This window comes from Schistocerca piceifrons, chromosome 1 (genome assembly GCF_021461385.2).
Source record: "Schistocerca piceifrons isolate TAMUIC-IGC-003096 chromosome 1, iqSchPice1.1, whole genome shotgun sequence".
In the NCBI taxonomy this organism is placed as follows: domain Eukaryota; kingdom Metazoa; phylum Arthropoda; class Insecta; order Orthoptera; family Acrididae; genus Schistocerca; species Schistocerca piceifrons.
The window spans coordinates 182,209,576-182,226,068 of record NC_060138.1 but is presented as its reverse complement, the minus strand read 5'-3'; the positions used below and the strand labels follow the sequence as shown (position 1 = coordinate 182,226,068).

Below are 16,493 nucleotides of genomic sequence, written 5' to 3'. Positions count from 1 at the left end.
CTCAGAATTTAAAGCAAAGAATGGTCTATGACATGGTCACAGAATTATGAGTAAAAACGTCCGTTTACAACCTGCACCACGCAAGTAACGAGCAGCCCTTAGTGGCTCGCCGTCACAGTTTTTTTATGTTAAATATCTTTGTGACTAATGCCCTTTTGACATATTTATTATTTTATAAATGACATAAGTACTGCCAATGTTTCACGATAGTTCCACACTTATAATTTGTATCATACGTTTTTTGTCATAATTCTGTGACCATGTTATAGACCACACTCCTAGCAGTGTCGAAACCCGGTTAATTCGTTAAAAATTAGTGACCGAGGGCTGTTTTCTTTTAGTTATATCTCATGCGTTCAGTTTCGGAGTTAAGAAGCTTCATCACCGGTCACCTTTCTTTGACCCTGTTACTAATCTGGCACAGCCGTTATGTAGGAGTTTTATGAAATACAGTTCCTTTCTGATTTATAGCCCAATTCAGATTATCTGGGAGCCTATTAGTGGACTTTTATATGGGATGAGTCCACCCTCCACCTTTATGACGGCTCAGTGTCTGCTGGGGCACTTTCAATGAGGTGGCTGAATGTCTGAATCTAAATCGCATCCTATTCTCCCTCAACAGCCCAAATTAGAGAAGGTAGAAAGGTTGACGCTGGGGTGTGGACTCTGGGCAGGCCAGTCCATTTCAGGTCTGTTACCGTCGACAAACCACTGCCTCGAAGATGCTACTTTATGACAGGGTGCATTGTCATGCTGAGACAAGCAATCAGCGTCTCCGAACTATTCCTCTGTTATACACAGTTCACACTGAAGTAAAATGTGGTCATATCATTGAATATATAGCGGTTCCTTAAACGCAGTAAAGTGACCACGAAAAACAGCCCTATAAGATAACATAACCTACTCTGTATCTTACAGTTGTCACTACCCGTGATGGCATCTAACGTTCTCCAAGCATCCACCAAACCCAAACCCTTCCATCGTACAGCCACAGTGGATAGCGTAATTCATCACTCCAAATCATGTCATTCACCATACGGTGGCGTCGCTCTTTACACCACCACAAGCGTCGTTTACGGCACTACAGAAATTTGTGATTTACGAGGAGCTGGTCCACCATTGCACCCCAGTGTTTTTAGCTCCCTACGTATAGCAAAGTCTTCGTGCTAGCTACACTGATGGTAGTGCTTTGGAATTCAAAAGTGGTTTCTTTCGCTCATTTCATGCGACGTTTTACAACTACCCTCCACAGTCGCAGTAAGTAAAAACTAAATTTACATCCATATCGACAGATAAGCTATAGTCATGGCGATACATTAAAGTGTGACCCATCTTTCTGCCATAGAACCAGCACCCAGCATTATGCTACTACCAGTAATGATGTAACTTCCCGGATCCTCCCGAAATCATCTGAAGATGAACCCGAAAGGGTTCGAAAACCGTTTCATGTAATAAAGCATTATTATTGAAAAAAGTGACTGGTTGCAGCTGTGTATAACTTATTTACATTCAATATACAGTCACGGTTCTCAAATATCCGTAATGGATAAGCATAACATCACTAACAGTCGACCTGTGCAACTTTATATGGGCTTAAATGTCCCTGGTAGACTTGTTCAGATAACGCCCAATTGCTAGTCCATGTTTAATGTCACTGAACTTTTCTGTGCAACCCATTCTGCTGTTGCTGCTTCTGTACTGACAACATAATAATCCCCACCTCCTTTTGGTTAGTTAGTTACATTTTCCATACATCATTTGAACAGTACTTTTATAGAAACAATGTGAAACGAGTCAATTTAGAGAATATGTATGGATGATAAGTGTTAACATCGCTGAACACATAATTTTTTAGTCCTATTCATGCAACTGCACTTAAAAACAAAGCATCTTTCCACAGGCTATCAGTTTTTAAACTGAATTACATCCGCGGAATAGAAGGGGTTGTCCAGGAGAAATTATTTTAGAATAGATTTAAAATGTGCTCTGCTACCTGCCAGACATTTCACGTTCTTGGACAAATGGTCAAACATGATTGTCGCCGGGTATTGAGTTTCTTTCTCAGCTTTAATAATGGGAAATGAAGGTAAGGTTTTCCTCTGGTATTGGAGGTACAGACATCAATGTCCTTCTCAAATAATGATGAATTATTTACGGCGAATCTCATTACCGAATATAACTATTGTGACGGTGCAGTCATATTGCCTAAATCCTTGAAGAAATATTTACATGACGACCACAGGTGAACACTGCGTATTATTCTTACTTCTCTCGTTTGGGCAATCAATACTTTCTTTCTATGTGGTGAATTACTCAAGGAAATTACTCCATAAGGCATTATTGAGTGGAAATATGCAAAATACTCTTGAGTTTGAGTTGTCTGCTTCCAAGATGAAGAGTTATACTAAGAACAAAAACAGCTGAACTTAATTGTTAGAAGAAATCAGTAATTTGTTTCTCCCAGTTCAAGTTTTCATTAGAATGAAGAGCCAAAAACTTGGAATATTTACTAATATTACTACTTGGAATATTTACTAATTCCTGGTCATGTGCTATATCAGCTGTTGATGTGACTCCATTTGTTGTACGATGCTGAATACAAAATTTAGGGTGAATCCATATTCTGAGAACTACTTTATAATTCTTTGGAAAATATCATTTACCATCTCTTCTGTTGCTTTCTCTGTAACGGAATTTATTGTAACAGTAGCATCGTTTGCAAAAAGTACCAATTGTGCTTGTTGCATTTTTAGTGGCAGGTCATTCACACATGTAAGGAATAGGACTACACTCAAAACCGAATCCTTTGAGACTCCATTTGTGATTTTTTTCCCAAGTCACTAACATTTTCTACACTTCCAACATTGCAAGAAGCATTCAGCACAACTTTTTGCATTTTGTTCAGCATGATTCACACCTGTTGTGTGTAAAGCCATCTCTTCCACAAAATATGAGTTTGTCTAAAAGTGTAAAATGATCTACACAATCAAAAGCCTTGGAAATATCTCAAGAAATACCAGCCGGCAATATTTGGTTATTTAAGTTTGGTAATATTTCGTGGGTGAATATGTAAATAGAATTCTCAGTCGAGCAATCCTTCTGGAGCCCAAGTGGATTATTACCACGTAAATACTGTATATCTCTTGAGTACATTACTTTTTCGAACATTTTTGAAAAAATAGATGATAACTATTTAAGTCTTTCTTATCGTTTTTCTAATAAAGAGGTTTAACAAAAGGCTCTGAGCAATATGGGACTACATCTGAGGTCATCAGTCCCCTAGAACTTAGAACTACTTAAACCTAACTAACCTAAGGACATCGCACACATCCATGCCAGAGGCAGGATTCGAACCTGCGACCGCAGCGGTCGCGCGGTTCCAGACTGAAGCGCCTAGAACCGCTCGGCCACTCCGGCCGGTGAGGTTCAACAGTTGCATATTTCAATCTGTCTGTAAAAATTCCCTTTCCCAGTGACTCATTACGTGTATCACTAACACCTTATGGCCCGCCTTTCCTGACGCCTAGTGATCAACTCTGTAGTACACAGAAGAGGTTGGATAGCTTTTATTAGATAGTGTATCCCCGTATCTCTCACTTTAACACAATCTGCGCGAGTAATAATGCTCGTCACGACCTCTAATCTCCTTAACAAGGAAACAGTGATGCTAAAAATTACTTTCAGTATTAGCATTCGAACTTCTTTGGACTGGTCCGAGGTACGCGACAAAAATATACGTGAATGAGATAAGAAACGGAGATACGGAATATTAGAAGGAAAGACGAGGAGAGGACGGCAAGATGCAGTTCTACGTTTCTGTGTGCTGGAAAATACTATTTGCGCTGTAGTGCTGTGTGTTCTCAGCAGAGACATGGAAAAAAAGGCGCTTGGTATGCAAGGCATTCTGCGTAATATCGCCAGTTACAGGGAGGTCGGGTGTTGTGTAAACAGGAAACATGAGGCGTGTCGTATGGAACGATGAGGAGAACCTGAAGCAGAGTTTCTGCGTGGTCCGCAAATACCTGCAGTCGCAACGAGCCACAGGCCTGGGATTCCTCACCCAACCGTGCTGAACATTTTGTGACGCTCGTTCGAGCCAATTATGGCAACGGTTACTGCCTGAGGATCACAGCCATGGAGTGCAATTTAGCACAGAAATGTGCGTAACAGTGGAGGATAAATATTTTGCCAGCCATGCGGCTATTTGCGCCCCTTGGCATAGCTGAGGCAAGTAAATGCACTTCAATGGTCAAAGCTGGTTATTACCGTTCATGAGTAGATGATATTAACAGTTTGCTGAATGCATGATTTAAGTGCTGCTTACACCATTGCATGTGCTTTCTTAGGCTGATCGAAATGGTGGCAAACAACGTAAGAGTTCTGTAATATTTTATATCAAATCAATTAATTAATTAATTTAATCGCCACACCATGGGAGGAGATTAAATAAATAAAAGGAATATAAATTGTGCAAATAGCATAAACGTAATACAAGAATCCCAGCTGTTTTACCGTAGTTAGTACATGGTGATGTGGAAGTTCTTTGCAGTATCACTGATTACAAAACCTTAATAAAGATTTTTACATTATGACTACGATCTGGAAGTAAACTCAGTCTATGCTTTAAATTCCTATTCACTTAGGAAGCATTTGAAATTACTTGAGCGCTTCACACAAAATGTACTTAAAAAGTGATTGTATTTGAAACATTCACTAGGGCATCTGTAGCATTCAGGTCAATTCATATAAACATCAGACGAGTTGCCACAGAAATATGTTAAATGCAGCTGCACGTAGTCTTATTGTTGACCTGAGTTAGGATATAGATCTTGCTATGCACACCCAACGCCCTAATTTAAGCAGTCGAAGCCAGATGTAAACTACTGGAAAAACTGAGAGAGTCATTGAATTGTTGCACCAGAAACAAGAGCCGACACATTTTTGGAAGCAGTGATCTAGACAACAAACAATCACTACAAACCACTTTTGCAGTTGAGTGTTTATGATCATCTCTAACTACGTGATTACTCTGTTATTCACAATAAAGTGCCTGGCAAAGAGTTGAATGAACCACCTTCTAGCTGTCTCTCTAGCGTTCCACTCTCGAACGGCGCTCGGGAAAAACGAGCACTTAAAGTTTCTGCGCGAGCACTGATTTCTCTTATTTGATCGTGATGATTATTTCTCCCTATGTAGGTGGGTGCTAGCAGAATGTTTTCGCAATCGGAGGAAAAAACTGGTGACTGAAATTTCATGAGAAGATCCGTCGCAACGAAAACCGAGTTTGTTTTAACGATTGCCACTCCGATTCACATATCATGTCTGTGACACAATCTCTCCTATCTCGCGATAATACAAAATGAGCTGCCCTTCTTTGCACTTTCTCGATATCATCCGTCAGTCCCACCTGATGCGGATCCCACACCGCACAGCAATACCCCAGAATAGGGCTGACAAGCGTGGTGTGAGCAGTCTCTTTAGTAGACCTGTTGCACCTTGAAACTTTTCTTTATTCAGGGTCAATTGCCACTTTTGGCACCATACAGATATCTTATCTAAATCATTTTGCAATTAGTTTTGGTCATCTGATGACTTTAGAAGACCGTAACTGGCAGCATCATCAGGTAACAATCTAAGACGGCTGCTCAGATTGTCTCCTAATATACAGTAGATCAGGAACACTGGAGGGCCTATAACACTTCGTTGGGGAACGCCGGATAGTACTTCTGTTTTACTCGATGTCTTTCGGTCTATTACTACGAACTGTGACCTTTCTGACAGAAAATCACGAATCTAGTCTTCTGGAAATGTAAAACTATGGAATCAATTTGACATCCTCTGTCGATAGCACTCATTACTTCATGAGTATAAAGAGCTATTTGTGTTTTGCAAGAACGATATTTTCTGAATCCGTGCTGACTATGTCTCAGTATATAATTTTCTTCGAGTTACTTCATAATGTTCGAGTACAGTATATTTTGCAAAACCCTACTGCAAATATACGTTATCACGGGCTTATAATTCAGATGATTACTCCTACTTCCTTTTTTGGGTATTGGTGGGACTTGAGCAATTTTCCAGTCTTTAGGTACGGATCTTCCTGTGACAGAGCAAATGTACCTGAATAAATTATTTGAAAACGGTCTGTACAACCTGCGCATATGCTAATGAGTGGAGCTTGGATGCAACTAGAGGAGCGGGTGAAAGGAAGAGGCTTCTGAAACTAAAAGAAACCGAATTAACAACGCAATTACGTCTTGTCTGTTCGGAAGTGTACGCCTCTTTCCACGTCTCAGAAATCAAAGTCAGCTGCTGCATAACATTCGAAACCATATAGCTCCAGCCTATGCGTTGCAACATGTTTTCATCCTTCTCGGCATGCTGCCCACAAGCTGCTCGACACTTCACCTCTCAAGCCCGTGAGACCCTCGTGAGAGAATCTGGGTCATTCCACTCGGGTGACTGCTGTCTACTGGAGAAAGATGTGGGAAGGTGGAGACGAAGTCACCTAAAAAATTAATCAGTCACAGAGATGCTGACTGCAGGACTGCACGACAGACTGGAGGATTTTGCTCCTAAACGGAACAGCCCACGAATTACTTTCGATAAAGAAGAGAGGCTAGTTAACATCCGTACATGATACAGGCGCACATGTCTGAAGGAACAGACATGGTGACTATACAGAGTGCAAATTTAAAGTTGACAAACCAGAATAACTCGAAAAATAAGCTTTACACGAAAAAATGTGTATAATCCACAGCTGAATTATTTTCGGGGAGGACACCTGCTAGTGCTAATTAGCCCGCCACCCCAGTACCATGGGGGTGGGGCGGGAGGTAACTTTTAAATTTTATGTGTCAACCCCCACTTTTTTTATTGCAGAATCAGATTCTAGATAAAAAACTACGTACGTCTTAAACATTTGTTGGCACTGTAATTCAAGAAAATCCATGTTATTGTTTTTGATTGCAAAATGGTTACGGATAAATACATGACACTTTTTTTCTTCGTAAATTTTGATTCGCTAAAACTAAAACTCTCCCTCTCTCCCCATAGGGTGCGGTTTGAGAGAGAGGAAAGTTTTACAAATGTTGACCCCAATACTTGGGTTTTACAAATTAGAGTTTTACAAATGTTGACCCAAATATTTGGGTCAACAATTGTTCAACTCTAATCCCTCTCTCTCAAACCCCACCCTACGAGAGAGAGGGAGAGTTTTTAGTTTTCGCGAATCAAAATTTACGAAGTAAATAAGTACTTTTCACGCAAAAATGATAAAATGGATTTTCTTGAATTACAGTGCCAACCACCAAGAATCAAAACAAATGTTTAAGACAAAATGTACGTAGTTTTTTTATATAGAGTCTGATTCTACAATAAAAAATGGGGGTTCCCATTTGAAATTTTAAAGTTGCCTCCCGTTCGACCCCCTGGGGGCTGGAGTGGCGGACTAATTTTAGCATCAGCAGATGTCCCCCTCGAAGATAATCAACTTTGGATACTATATATTTTTTTCGTGTGAAGCTTATTTTACGAGTTATTCTGGTTTGTCAACTTAAAATTTGCACCCTTTATACAGCTGTATTAATATAACGAAATATATTCGCCAATTGTGAATTTTTTGACACCAGAATTATTAAGTACAGAAATTTTACCTGATGGTGTCACATGAGAATTTGTGCCGTACCGGGACTAGAACACGGGTTTCCTGCTTATTGCGAGCGGTCGTCTCAATTATTTCGGATATCCGTCCACACTTTCCGGACGATCTAAACCTCCATATGCGACACCGTCTACGCCCCTATTGCTCGCAACATTACTTGGACTGTCGCAAGGGGGTTAATGAGATAAATGTGTTCCACACTTTTGCTATTATCGCTATTGGGTGAGTCATGGCTTGTAATACTTATTTACAATGTCTCTTCGTTCAGTCATGCATGCATTTTCTCAGCCGACACAAGTAAGTCTGATAGCACATGAGGCGGCGCATCACTCTCGCTAATGGGACTCCGTTCAGACAAGAGGTTGCTGTATTGTGATCTGAAGGCAGCATATGCCAACAGGGGTTGGAAGATGTACTGATAATGGTCTCAACGTCGTCCGCCAACAGACAGCGTAGTCACGAAGCTACCAGAGTGCCGTCTGTGTCTAACCTGTAATAGGGAATGTTCACACAGCCAGAAGGTTCGGTGTGGTGCAACCGTGTGGTCTTCAACCATGCCGAGGAGGTGCACTTGTGCTCCCTACAACGGAGCGACTTTGAACGGGGTCACATCGTGGCTTCCGTGGGGCTGAATGGTCCTTTCGGAGAATTTCCGCACCATTTGGATGTGCTGTGCAACGATGCTGATGTCAATGGTCACATTCTCACACCCGTAGACTAGATTCTCGATGTTAACGCAGCGCAGACGCCCACCAGTATCGTCGTACACAACTGGCCGTTAAAACTGCTACACCAAGAAGAAATGCAGATAATAAACGCGTATTCATTGGACAAATATATTATACTAGAACTGATATGTGATTGCATTTTCACGCATTTTGGGTGGATAGATCCTGAGAAATCAGTACCCAGAACAACCACCTCTGGCTGTAGTAACGGCCTTGATACGCCTGGGCATTGAGCTTGGATGGCGTGTACAGGTACAGCTGCCCATGCAGCTTCAATACGATACCACAGTTCATCAAGAGTAGTGATTGGCGTATTGTGAAGAGCCAGTTGCTCGGCCACCGTTGACCAGACGTTTTCAATTGGTGAGAGATCTTGAGAATGTGCTAGCCAGGGCAGCAGTCGAACATTTTCTGTATCCAGAAAGGCCCGTACAGGACCTGCAACATGCGGTCGTGCATTATCCTGCTGAAATGTATGATTTCGCAGGGATCGAATGAAGGGTAGAGTCACGGGTCGTAACACATCTGAAATGTAACGTCCACTTTTCAAAGTGCCGTCAGTGCGAACAAGAGGTGACCGAGACGTGTAACCAATGGCACCCCATACCATCACGCCGGGTGATACGCCAGTATGACGATGACGAATACTCGCTTCCAATGTGCGTTCACCGCGATGTCGCCAACCACGGATGCGACCATCGTGATGCTGTAAACAGAATCCGGATTCATCCGAAAAAATGACGTTTTGCCATTCGTGCACCCAGGTTCGTCTTTGAGTACACCATCGCAGGCGCTCCTGTCTGTGATGCAGCGTCAAGGGTAACCGCAGCCATGGTCTCCGAGCTGATAGTCCATGCTGCTGCAAGCGTCATCGAACTGTTCGTGCAGATGATTGTTGTCTTGCAAGTGTCCCCATCTGTTGACTCAGGGATAGAGGCGTGGCTGCACGATCCGTTACAGCCATGCGGATAAGATGCCTGTCATCTCGACTGCTAGTGATACGAGGCCGTTGGGATCCAGCACGGCGTTCCGTATTAGGCTCCGGAACCCACCGATTCCACATTCTGCTAACAGTCATTGGATCTCGACCAACGCGAGCAGCAATGTCGCGATACGTTAAACCGCAATCGCGATAGGCTACAATCCGACCTTTATCAAAGTCGGAAACGTGATGGTACGCATTTCTCCTCCTTACACGAGGCATAACAACGTTTCACCAGGCAACGCCGGTCAACTGCTGTTCGTGTATGAGAAATCGGTTGGAAACGTTCCTCATGTCAGCACGTTGTAGGTGTCGCCACCGGCGCCATCCTTGTGTGAATGCTCTGAAAAGCTAATCATTTGCACATCACAGAATCTTGTTCCTGTCGGTTAAATTTTGCGTCTGTAGCACGTCATCTTCATGATGGAGCAAGTTTAATGGCCCGGACTGTATTTTAAGGGCTTCAGTGGCGGATCACACAGCTACCACAGCACAGATAAGAGGGGTTCTGAGCCCAGGTGTGTCAACTATAACTTTTGAGAACCGGTTATTAGCACTGGTATTACGGGCGCACACACCTCTAGCCCGTCCTCAACTCACAGCACAGCATCGACGTAACCGGGACGACTCGGGTGTCGTCAGAAAACCACTTGGAACATGGAATGGCGCACCGTGGTCTTCAGCGATGGAAACAAATTGTGCCTGTACGCTAGTGATGATCATCGTTTCCGAGTGAGCGATGTTTGGTGGAGTGCATTCGTCCAAGACACACTGGTCCCTCCCCCGGCCTTATGATCGGGTGTACGATAAGATGCAACGCTCTTTCAACTTTATGTTTCTGGAGAGGACGCTAACCAGCGCTTGGCACTGCAAGAGGAAGGTGGTGTGTGGTTCCAAAAGGATGATGTTCGCCCACACACTGCCCTTGAATCTCAGTGGACTCAGCAAGACGTGTGGCAACTTTCCTGGACAGCAAAATTTTCAGACTTGTCACCAATGGAGCACGTGTGGGATATGATGTGACGAGAAGTGATTCGTCGACCAACGACTCTTGCAGAACTACGTCAACAGGACGAGCAAGTGTGGCATAGCGTATTCGCCATCTGTACGATTGACTGAATGCCAGAGTCAGCGCCTGCATTGCCGCCCGTGGACACTATGCTACGTACTAATACAGGTGTTGCAGCATGGGTCGATTCTTGGTGCCTCAGAACCGCTTATGTTATTGATCTGTATATGTAATCATTTCATGTACTCCATATGCACTGTTGCGACATTACATTGTGAGTTAATCGGAAATCTCCAATAGAGTGTACTAATTAAACCCTGGTACTTGGGGAAAGGCAGGATTCGGTGTGGATGGGGCCCTAAACAGTTACCGTTGGTTGCTCAGTTTTCTTAAAAAAAAAAAATCACGTACACTTTATTTGGAAATTAACTTGACTGTTAAGACACAATGTCTAATTAACAAAATTCTTAAGCAAGTTGTACTCACGGCTGAAGGCCTTATTGACCAGAAATTCAAATTATTTGTCGGCTGAAGGTCCCAATAGTAATAACTTAAAAAACAATTTTACGGCTGAAGGCCTGGATAGCAAATTTTTGAGAACCAGTTAAACTTCTCTGGAGACACTAAAATATTTTAAAGAAACGCAATCATCAAAATTTCACTATTAAGAGATAATATCTAATTAAAAATTCTTAAGACCATTTGCGTTCACGGATGAAGGCCTTATTGACAAAAATTTCAAATTATTTGTCGGGTGAACGGCCTTATCGTAATAACTAAAAAAAAACAGTTGGACGGCTGAGACTTGGATAGAAAATTTTTGAGAAGCAATTAAACTTCTTCGAGAGATATTTAAAGAACAATCATCAACATTTCAGTGTTAAGATATTTTGTCTAATTAAAATTTCTTAAGACAAGTTACATTCACGGCTGAAGGCCTTATTAGCAAGAAAGTCAAACTATTTGTCGGCTGAAATTTTTTTTTCTAAAAAATCATCACAATCTCACCGAATCAAGAGAGAAGTGGGCCTCAGACAGTGCTCCAAGGATCGACCTGGGAAAGTCGCTCAACTTTGTAAACCAATAATTGTGTTCACTTAACCAGATGGCAACGCAAACTAGTGAGAGTTTAAACGCAGGCCAACACTCTTGCAAAATCTACCTAACGTCTGATAACCAATACAGTGATGGAATAACTCAGGCAAGGTGGAACCGGCGGACAGCACTGCGTCTTCAGAATCCGGTGTTTACAACATCCAGAAGCAGAAGGAACCACTACGACCAAAATAGTACAAAAGAAACAAAATATGCGAACCACAATCAGTCGAACTACACACCTTACTGGACAGCAGCGGCAAGGCGAGGAAAGGTACACTGCCACGAAAATACACTAACCTCCAGGGCAGGTAATTGGGGCGTTAGCGGCCACTAGGCAGAAAAATATCGCTAGTTGAACTTCACCAATAATAACAGAAGAAATTCAGTTATTAATAATAAGAAGTGGAGGACGGTTAATTAATTTCGCCTACTCCAAACACTCCACTCGTTGCTCTTCGTCTCCTCTGGTTCGTCTCTTGTTACTGAAGGCGAACCTCACATCCAACTGCAACTTCACATTATGAACTGTGATTATGTGCTGCTGTTTAACACGATTCGGGACTTGTTTATTGTCACTGATTTCGGTTTACTCTGCCTGCCGTCGAAATGTTCACTCCTTAAGCCGGAAGTCGACTTAGCGCCGGTCACAGTTACCACACGGTATGCGGTTTGTGGCACTAACTTCCCTAGTTATTGTCAGGCTACGAAATGAAATTTACGAAAAATAAAATTATGCCGCTAGTAAATCAGTAATTCCCCCTCATATTTGTGCAGTACAGAAGGTACTGTCAGATACTACCCATTCATTTCTTCATTTATGGCATTCCATGCTGTTTCTCCAGCAAGACTGTTCACCACACTTCCACTCCTGAATTGCGTCGGATGTGAGGGAGTTTGTTTACCCTCGTCACCTTGCGAACTCCTTCCGTGGTCGGTCATATAGGCGCCTTATACATTACCTATTGTCTGTGCTGACGCAGTTGTTAAACTGCTGTGATACACAAATGACGCGGAGATCTGTTGTTTGGATGTAGTACTTACATTTATTAAATCCCCAGCCGGCGCCGCTCTTGTGACGGCGATAAACGAACCACTCATTTGCCCCATCTTGTCACTTAGAGATGTACTGCTTATTGGCATACTACTTCACTTGCATGTATTAGACGATATTACTCATGGTTTGTTATGCAGTTGCCTCGGGTGATAAAACGGATGACGTTTGTTGGCCGGCTGGAGTGGCCGAGCGGTTCTAGGCGCTTCAGTCTGGAACCGCGCGACCGCTACGGTCGCAGGTTCAAATCCTGCCTCAGGCATGGATGTGTGTGATGTCCTTAGGTTAGTTAGGTTTAAGTAGTTCTAAGTTCTAGGCGAATGATGACTTCAGCTGTTAAGTCCCATAGTGCTTAGAGCCATTTTTTTGACGTTTGTTGTCATTTATCCGACGAAGGTATGTATACTGTCCTGAGAAATTTTTCATAATTTCACTCCAGATATACAAGTCACATGACTCGCGGTGTGGTATGATTTCGAAGTCCCTATACACTCAGTACAGATTATTTTAATGCCATACACAATCAAAGTGTGCAAGTAAATTCATCGTAAGGACACACGATGTGTGTCAGACCAAACTTGACCCAAGAATGATTTCCTAACATGCTCATTGTCAGTATGAGTTCGACAACAGGCTATAAAATTTTTATCTTCAGACAATAAAAAAATGTATAAAAAGCTTTGTCTTTCGATCCATAATTGTGGCCACTGCCTGGTTTGTTCGATACATTGACAAAAGTGACAAGTGTTACATCATAAATCACCAGTTCGGTGAACGTCAAACTTTGTTCAATAGCTAATTATATAACGGGTATTAAATCACTGTCATCTCATTCGAACTGCACTCTGTCACCAACATTGCCAGACACAAATACTCTTATGTGTTGTAGCATGGAGGCAAACAGAATCCTAATGTCACTTTAAAGAATTTATTGCCATGCCTGAAACACATACTACCTCAGTTCATAAAGGTTGCTGAAACTGGAATGAAAGTGTACGTCTAACCATTACATCCCAGACATTCTCTGTGAGTGACAAATCTGGCGACCACATTAGTTAATAAATAATCTAGGCGTTTTTGGCGTTAACTGGAGCGTTAACGCTTGCACTAAACTAAACTCCGCCCGAACAAGCCATGAAGGCCTAACGCTACCGACCGGCCGCCATGTCACCGTCAGCCCACAAGCGTCACTGGTTGCGGATATGGAGGGGCATGTAGTCAGCACACCGCTCTCCTGGCCGTATGTCAGTTTACGACACCAGCTAATTCTTGCATTCCTCAGCTGAAATATGCCATTTGGTATGCTTGCAAGGTTTTTATATACTATATGGAACCGTGGTGTCTATTGTTTCGGAAATGTCCGAAAGAGCTGAAACCACGCATTCGCATAATTGATTTGCCTCGATGTGAAATGAATCCATAACCTGCTACTTTCTACTCCCAGAGAGAATCTAAAGTTAGCGACCAGGAAGAACAAGGACGAAGACTGGGGGTAGGTAGCGCTAGGTGGAAGTGTGGATGAGCCGGGGAGCGTGCAGGGGTAGCGAGGCAGTCCGTGCATTTGCCATAGGCAATGCGACTGGCTGGCGCACTGGTTAACGCAACTGTCTAGTAAGCCAGAGTACCTGGGTTCGATTCCCAGTATGGCACACATTTTCACTCGTCGCTTCTGATTCCGCATAAAGTCCTGATGTAGCTAATATCATTACCTCCTTCCCTTGCCTTTCTTTTCTCCCCCTCCCCTTACTCCTTCAGTTTAAATAACAGGTTTGTATAGCATGAGAAATGGCTGTTTAGATTGAAATCTGTGCCATTTAGAGCTCTTTGGAAAAATGAACACATATCACGTCACTCTTTGGCTACCAAAGGTCATAGTAGTAAAAGACGACAGAGGGAGTGAGTAGGTTGCGGAGAGAACGTGTGTAGAGTCATTGGTAAGAGAGGAGTTTCGATGGCGGACATGCTAAACAGAGAAAGCGTTTCATTTGAGATGCTGTCTGTCGTGACTGAAGATAGAGAATGATTGTGAGATGGTTTTATAGAGATGCGGCACATCTGGAAAAACGTAACAGGGCTATAGTTCTTATTCAGTACAAGCATTAGCCGAAAAATCGGCCATATGTTCCAAATATTAATCATTATTTGTCACACTCCAACTTCTGTTAAATGTACTACGTAAGACAAGTGAAGAATAAATTTGTAACTAAAATACTGTTTGAAGGAGTTTTCATTGTGTTTGACAATACAAGGGAAGACCATGCTTTCATGTTAGTACGAGTAACTTCCGTTTTATTAAAAGGATCTCAATGTAATGTTAATTTAGCCTTTTTCAGCCATTTGCAAACATTCTTCTAGCTTGACCCTACAGTCTGAATGAAAATCGTAAAACTGGTGCACTGTCTCACCTAGCACTATTGCGTGGACAACTAGGTGCATTCGTGGAAAGATGACAAAATCCTCATTGGCAAAGCAGCCTGATGTAAATTATGCAGTTAGCGGCACAGCGATTTATTTCAGGTACATGAAGTTCTACATTTCATATTACGCAGTGCAGCATTTCATATTACCGAGCAGAGTTAAGTTATCCATTGCAGATAAGAAACAATCACTGGGCCTACACAAATTTGGTGGGATGAAGTTAGGAAACGGTATTCATTTCTAAGTTTCCACATAATTCAGTAAGTGAAATTTTTCTAACAGTACGTGACAATTAACAAGTGTGTTGTGATTGTTTGATGATGAAGTCATTATGTGTACTGTTGATAGACATTCTTTGTATTGAATCTCACTTACTGATAGTCAGATTCAGTTTACCGTAATTGTCACCACGCACATCGAAAAAAATTTCCACAGTTATTGTTCGTGTTCAAAAGTAGTGTACTAAAGGCCATTCTAGATCAGAATGCATGGATGACACTGAAACCGGAATTTAAAAGTCATACAGTTTTCAGACGATTCGTTTAATTTAAAGTAGTGAATGGTATGAAAACAGTTGTTACTATTGTTACCACATACAGCCGAACATTCAGCCTCTCTTTATCAGTTCCTAATTAGTCCCGTTGCCATATCCGTTATCTCACCACATAACAGTTGAAAACTAAACTTCAGCCATGTTAACTACAAAGAAATTCCTCGCATCTCTCTTTAGTTAGTCTGCGGCGGCAGATTAGCCATGAGTGGTCACGGATCGGGGTGGGTCCGCAGTGCCTTTGGCGTTTCATTGAATCCTTGTCTCGAAGACTCGTCGTCATCATCAGTTCGAATGCTGCGCTACTACATGCCACGAAGTAGTCATCTGTAACTCGATTACTCCTGAGTACCTTTTACAACCTGCATCATTTTGCGAGTCCATGAATAACTTATAAGGGCCCTCTACTTTTATACGTGGCAACTGAAGTTCTCTGAACTCCCGGAGAAGCATGAATTATTTATACACCTATCCTCCATGCTTTATTTTCTCACCTTGTGGTTTATTTACCGAAAGTGTGGTTTACATCTTTCCTTTTTCCGCCCCTTCTAGCTTATACTTTGGCAAACACATTGCCCACTTTCGCAACAACGAACAAAAAACCGCTTCCAAGAAAGTGCATTACCTGTTCCGTATTCAGTCCACAAATTTTGCTGAAGGTAAAGTGAGCTACGTGTGACGTGTAATTTTAACATAGTTAACAGATACAGAAAGAAATAAAAAATGCATCAAAAGTGGAGGCCACAAAAATATCTTGGAAGAAACATATTCTATAAAAATGAAGAACTTTGTGGGATGTTTCCTAGCTAGGACTCCGTCTGTAAGGACATAATCATGGACGGTACGTTAAACAATAACCATGCAAAATTTAGACAACTTTAACAGGCGTTTAAGAAGGACCTTACGGGGAAAATCATTATAGAAGTGTATGAGGACTAGGATCCGTAAAGCAGTATACTGAGCACATCGGTTGCACTTACGTTGACATGAAAAT

The 16,493-nt window shown here is 42.1% G+C and overlaps 1 protein-coding gene and 1 non-coding gene across 2 annotated transcripts in view; both read right to left on the bottom strand.

Annotated features, from left to right (window-relative positions):
* Window positions 1-16,493, bottom strand: part of LOC124798119 (protein-tyrosine sulfotransferase-like) — a 343,624-nt gene that overhangs the window by 210,345 nt on the left and 116,786 nt on the right. The window lies entirely within an intron of this gene.
* Window positions 3,334-3,417, bottom strand: Trnas-gga. The gene is given in 2 exon segments: window positions 3,334-3,368; window positions 3,378-3,417. It is a non-coding gene; the product is annotated as a tRNA-Ser (tRNA).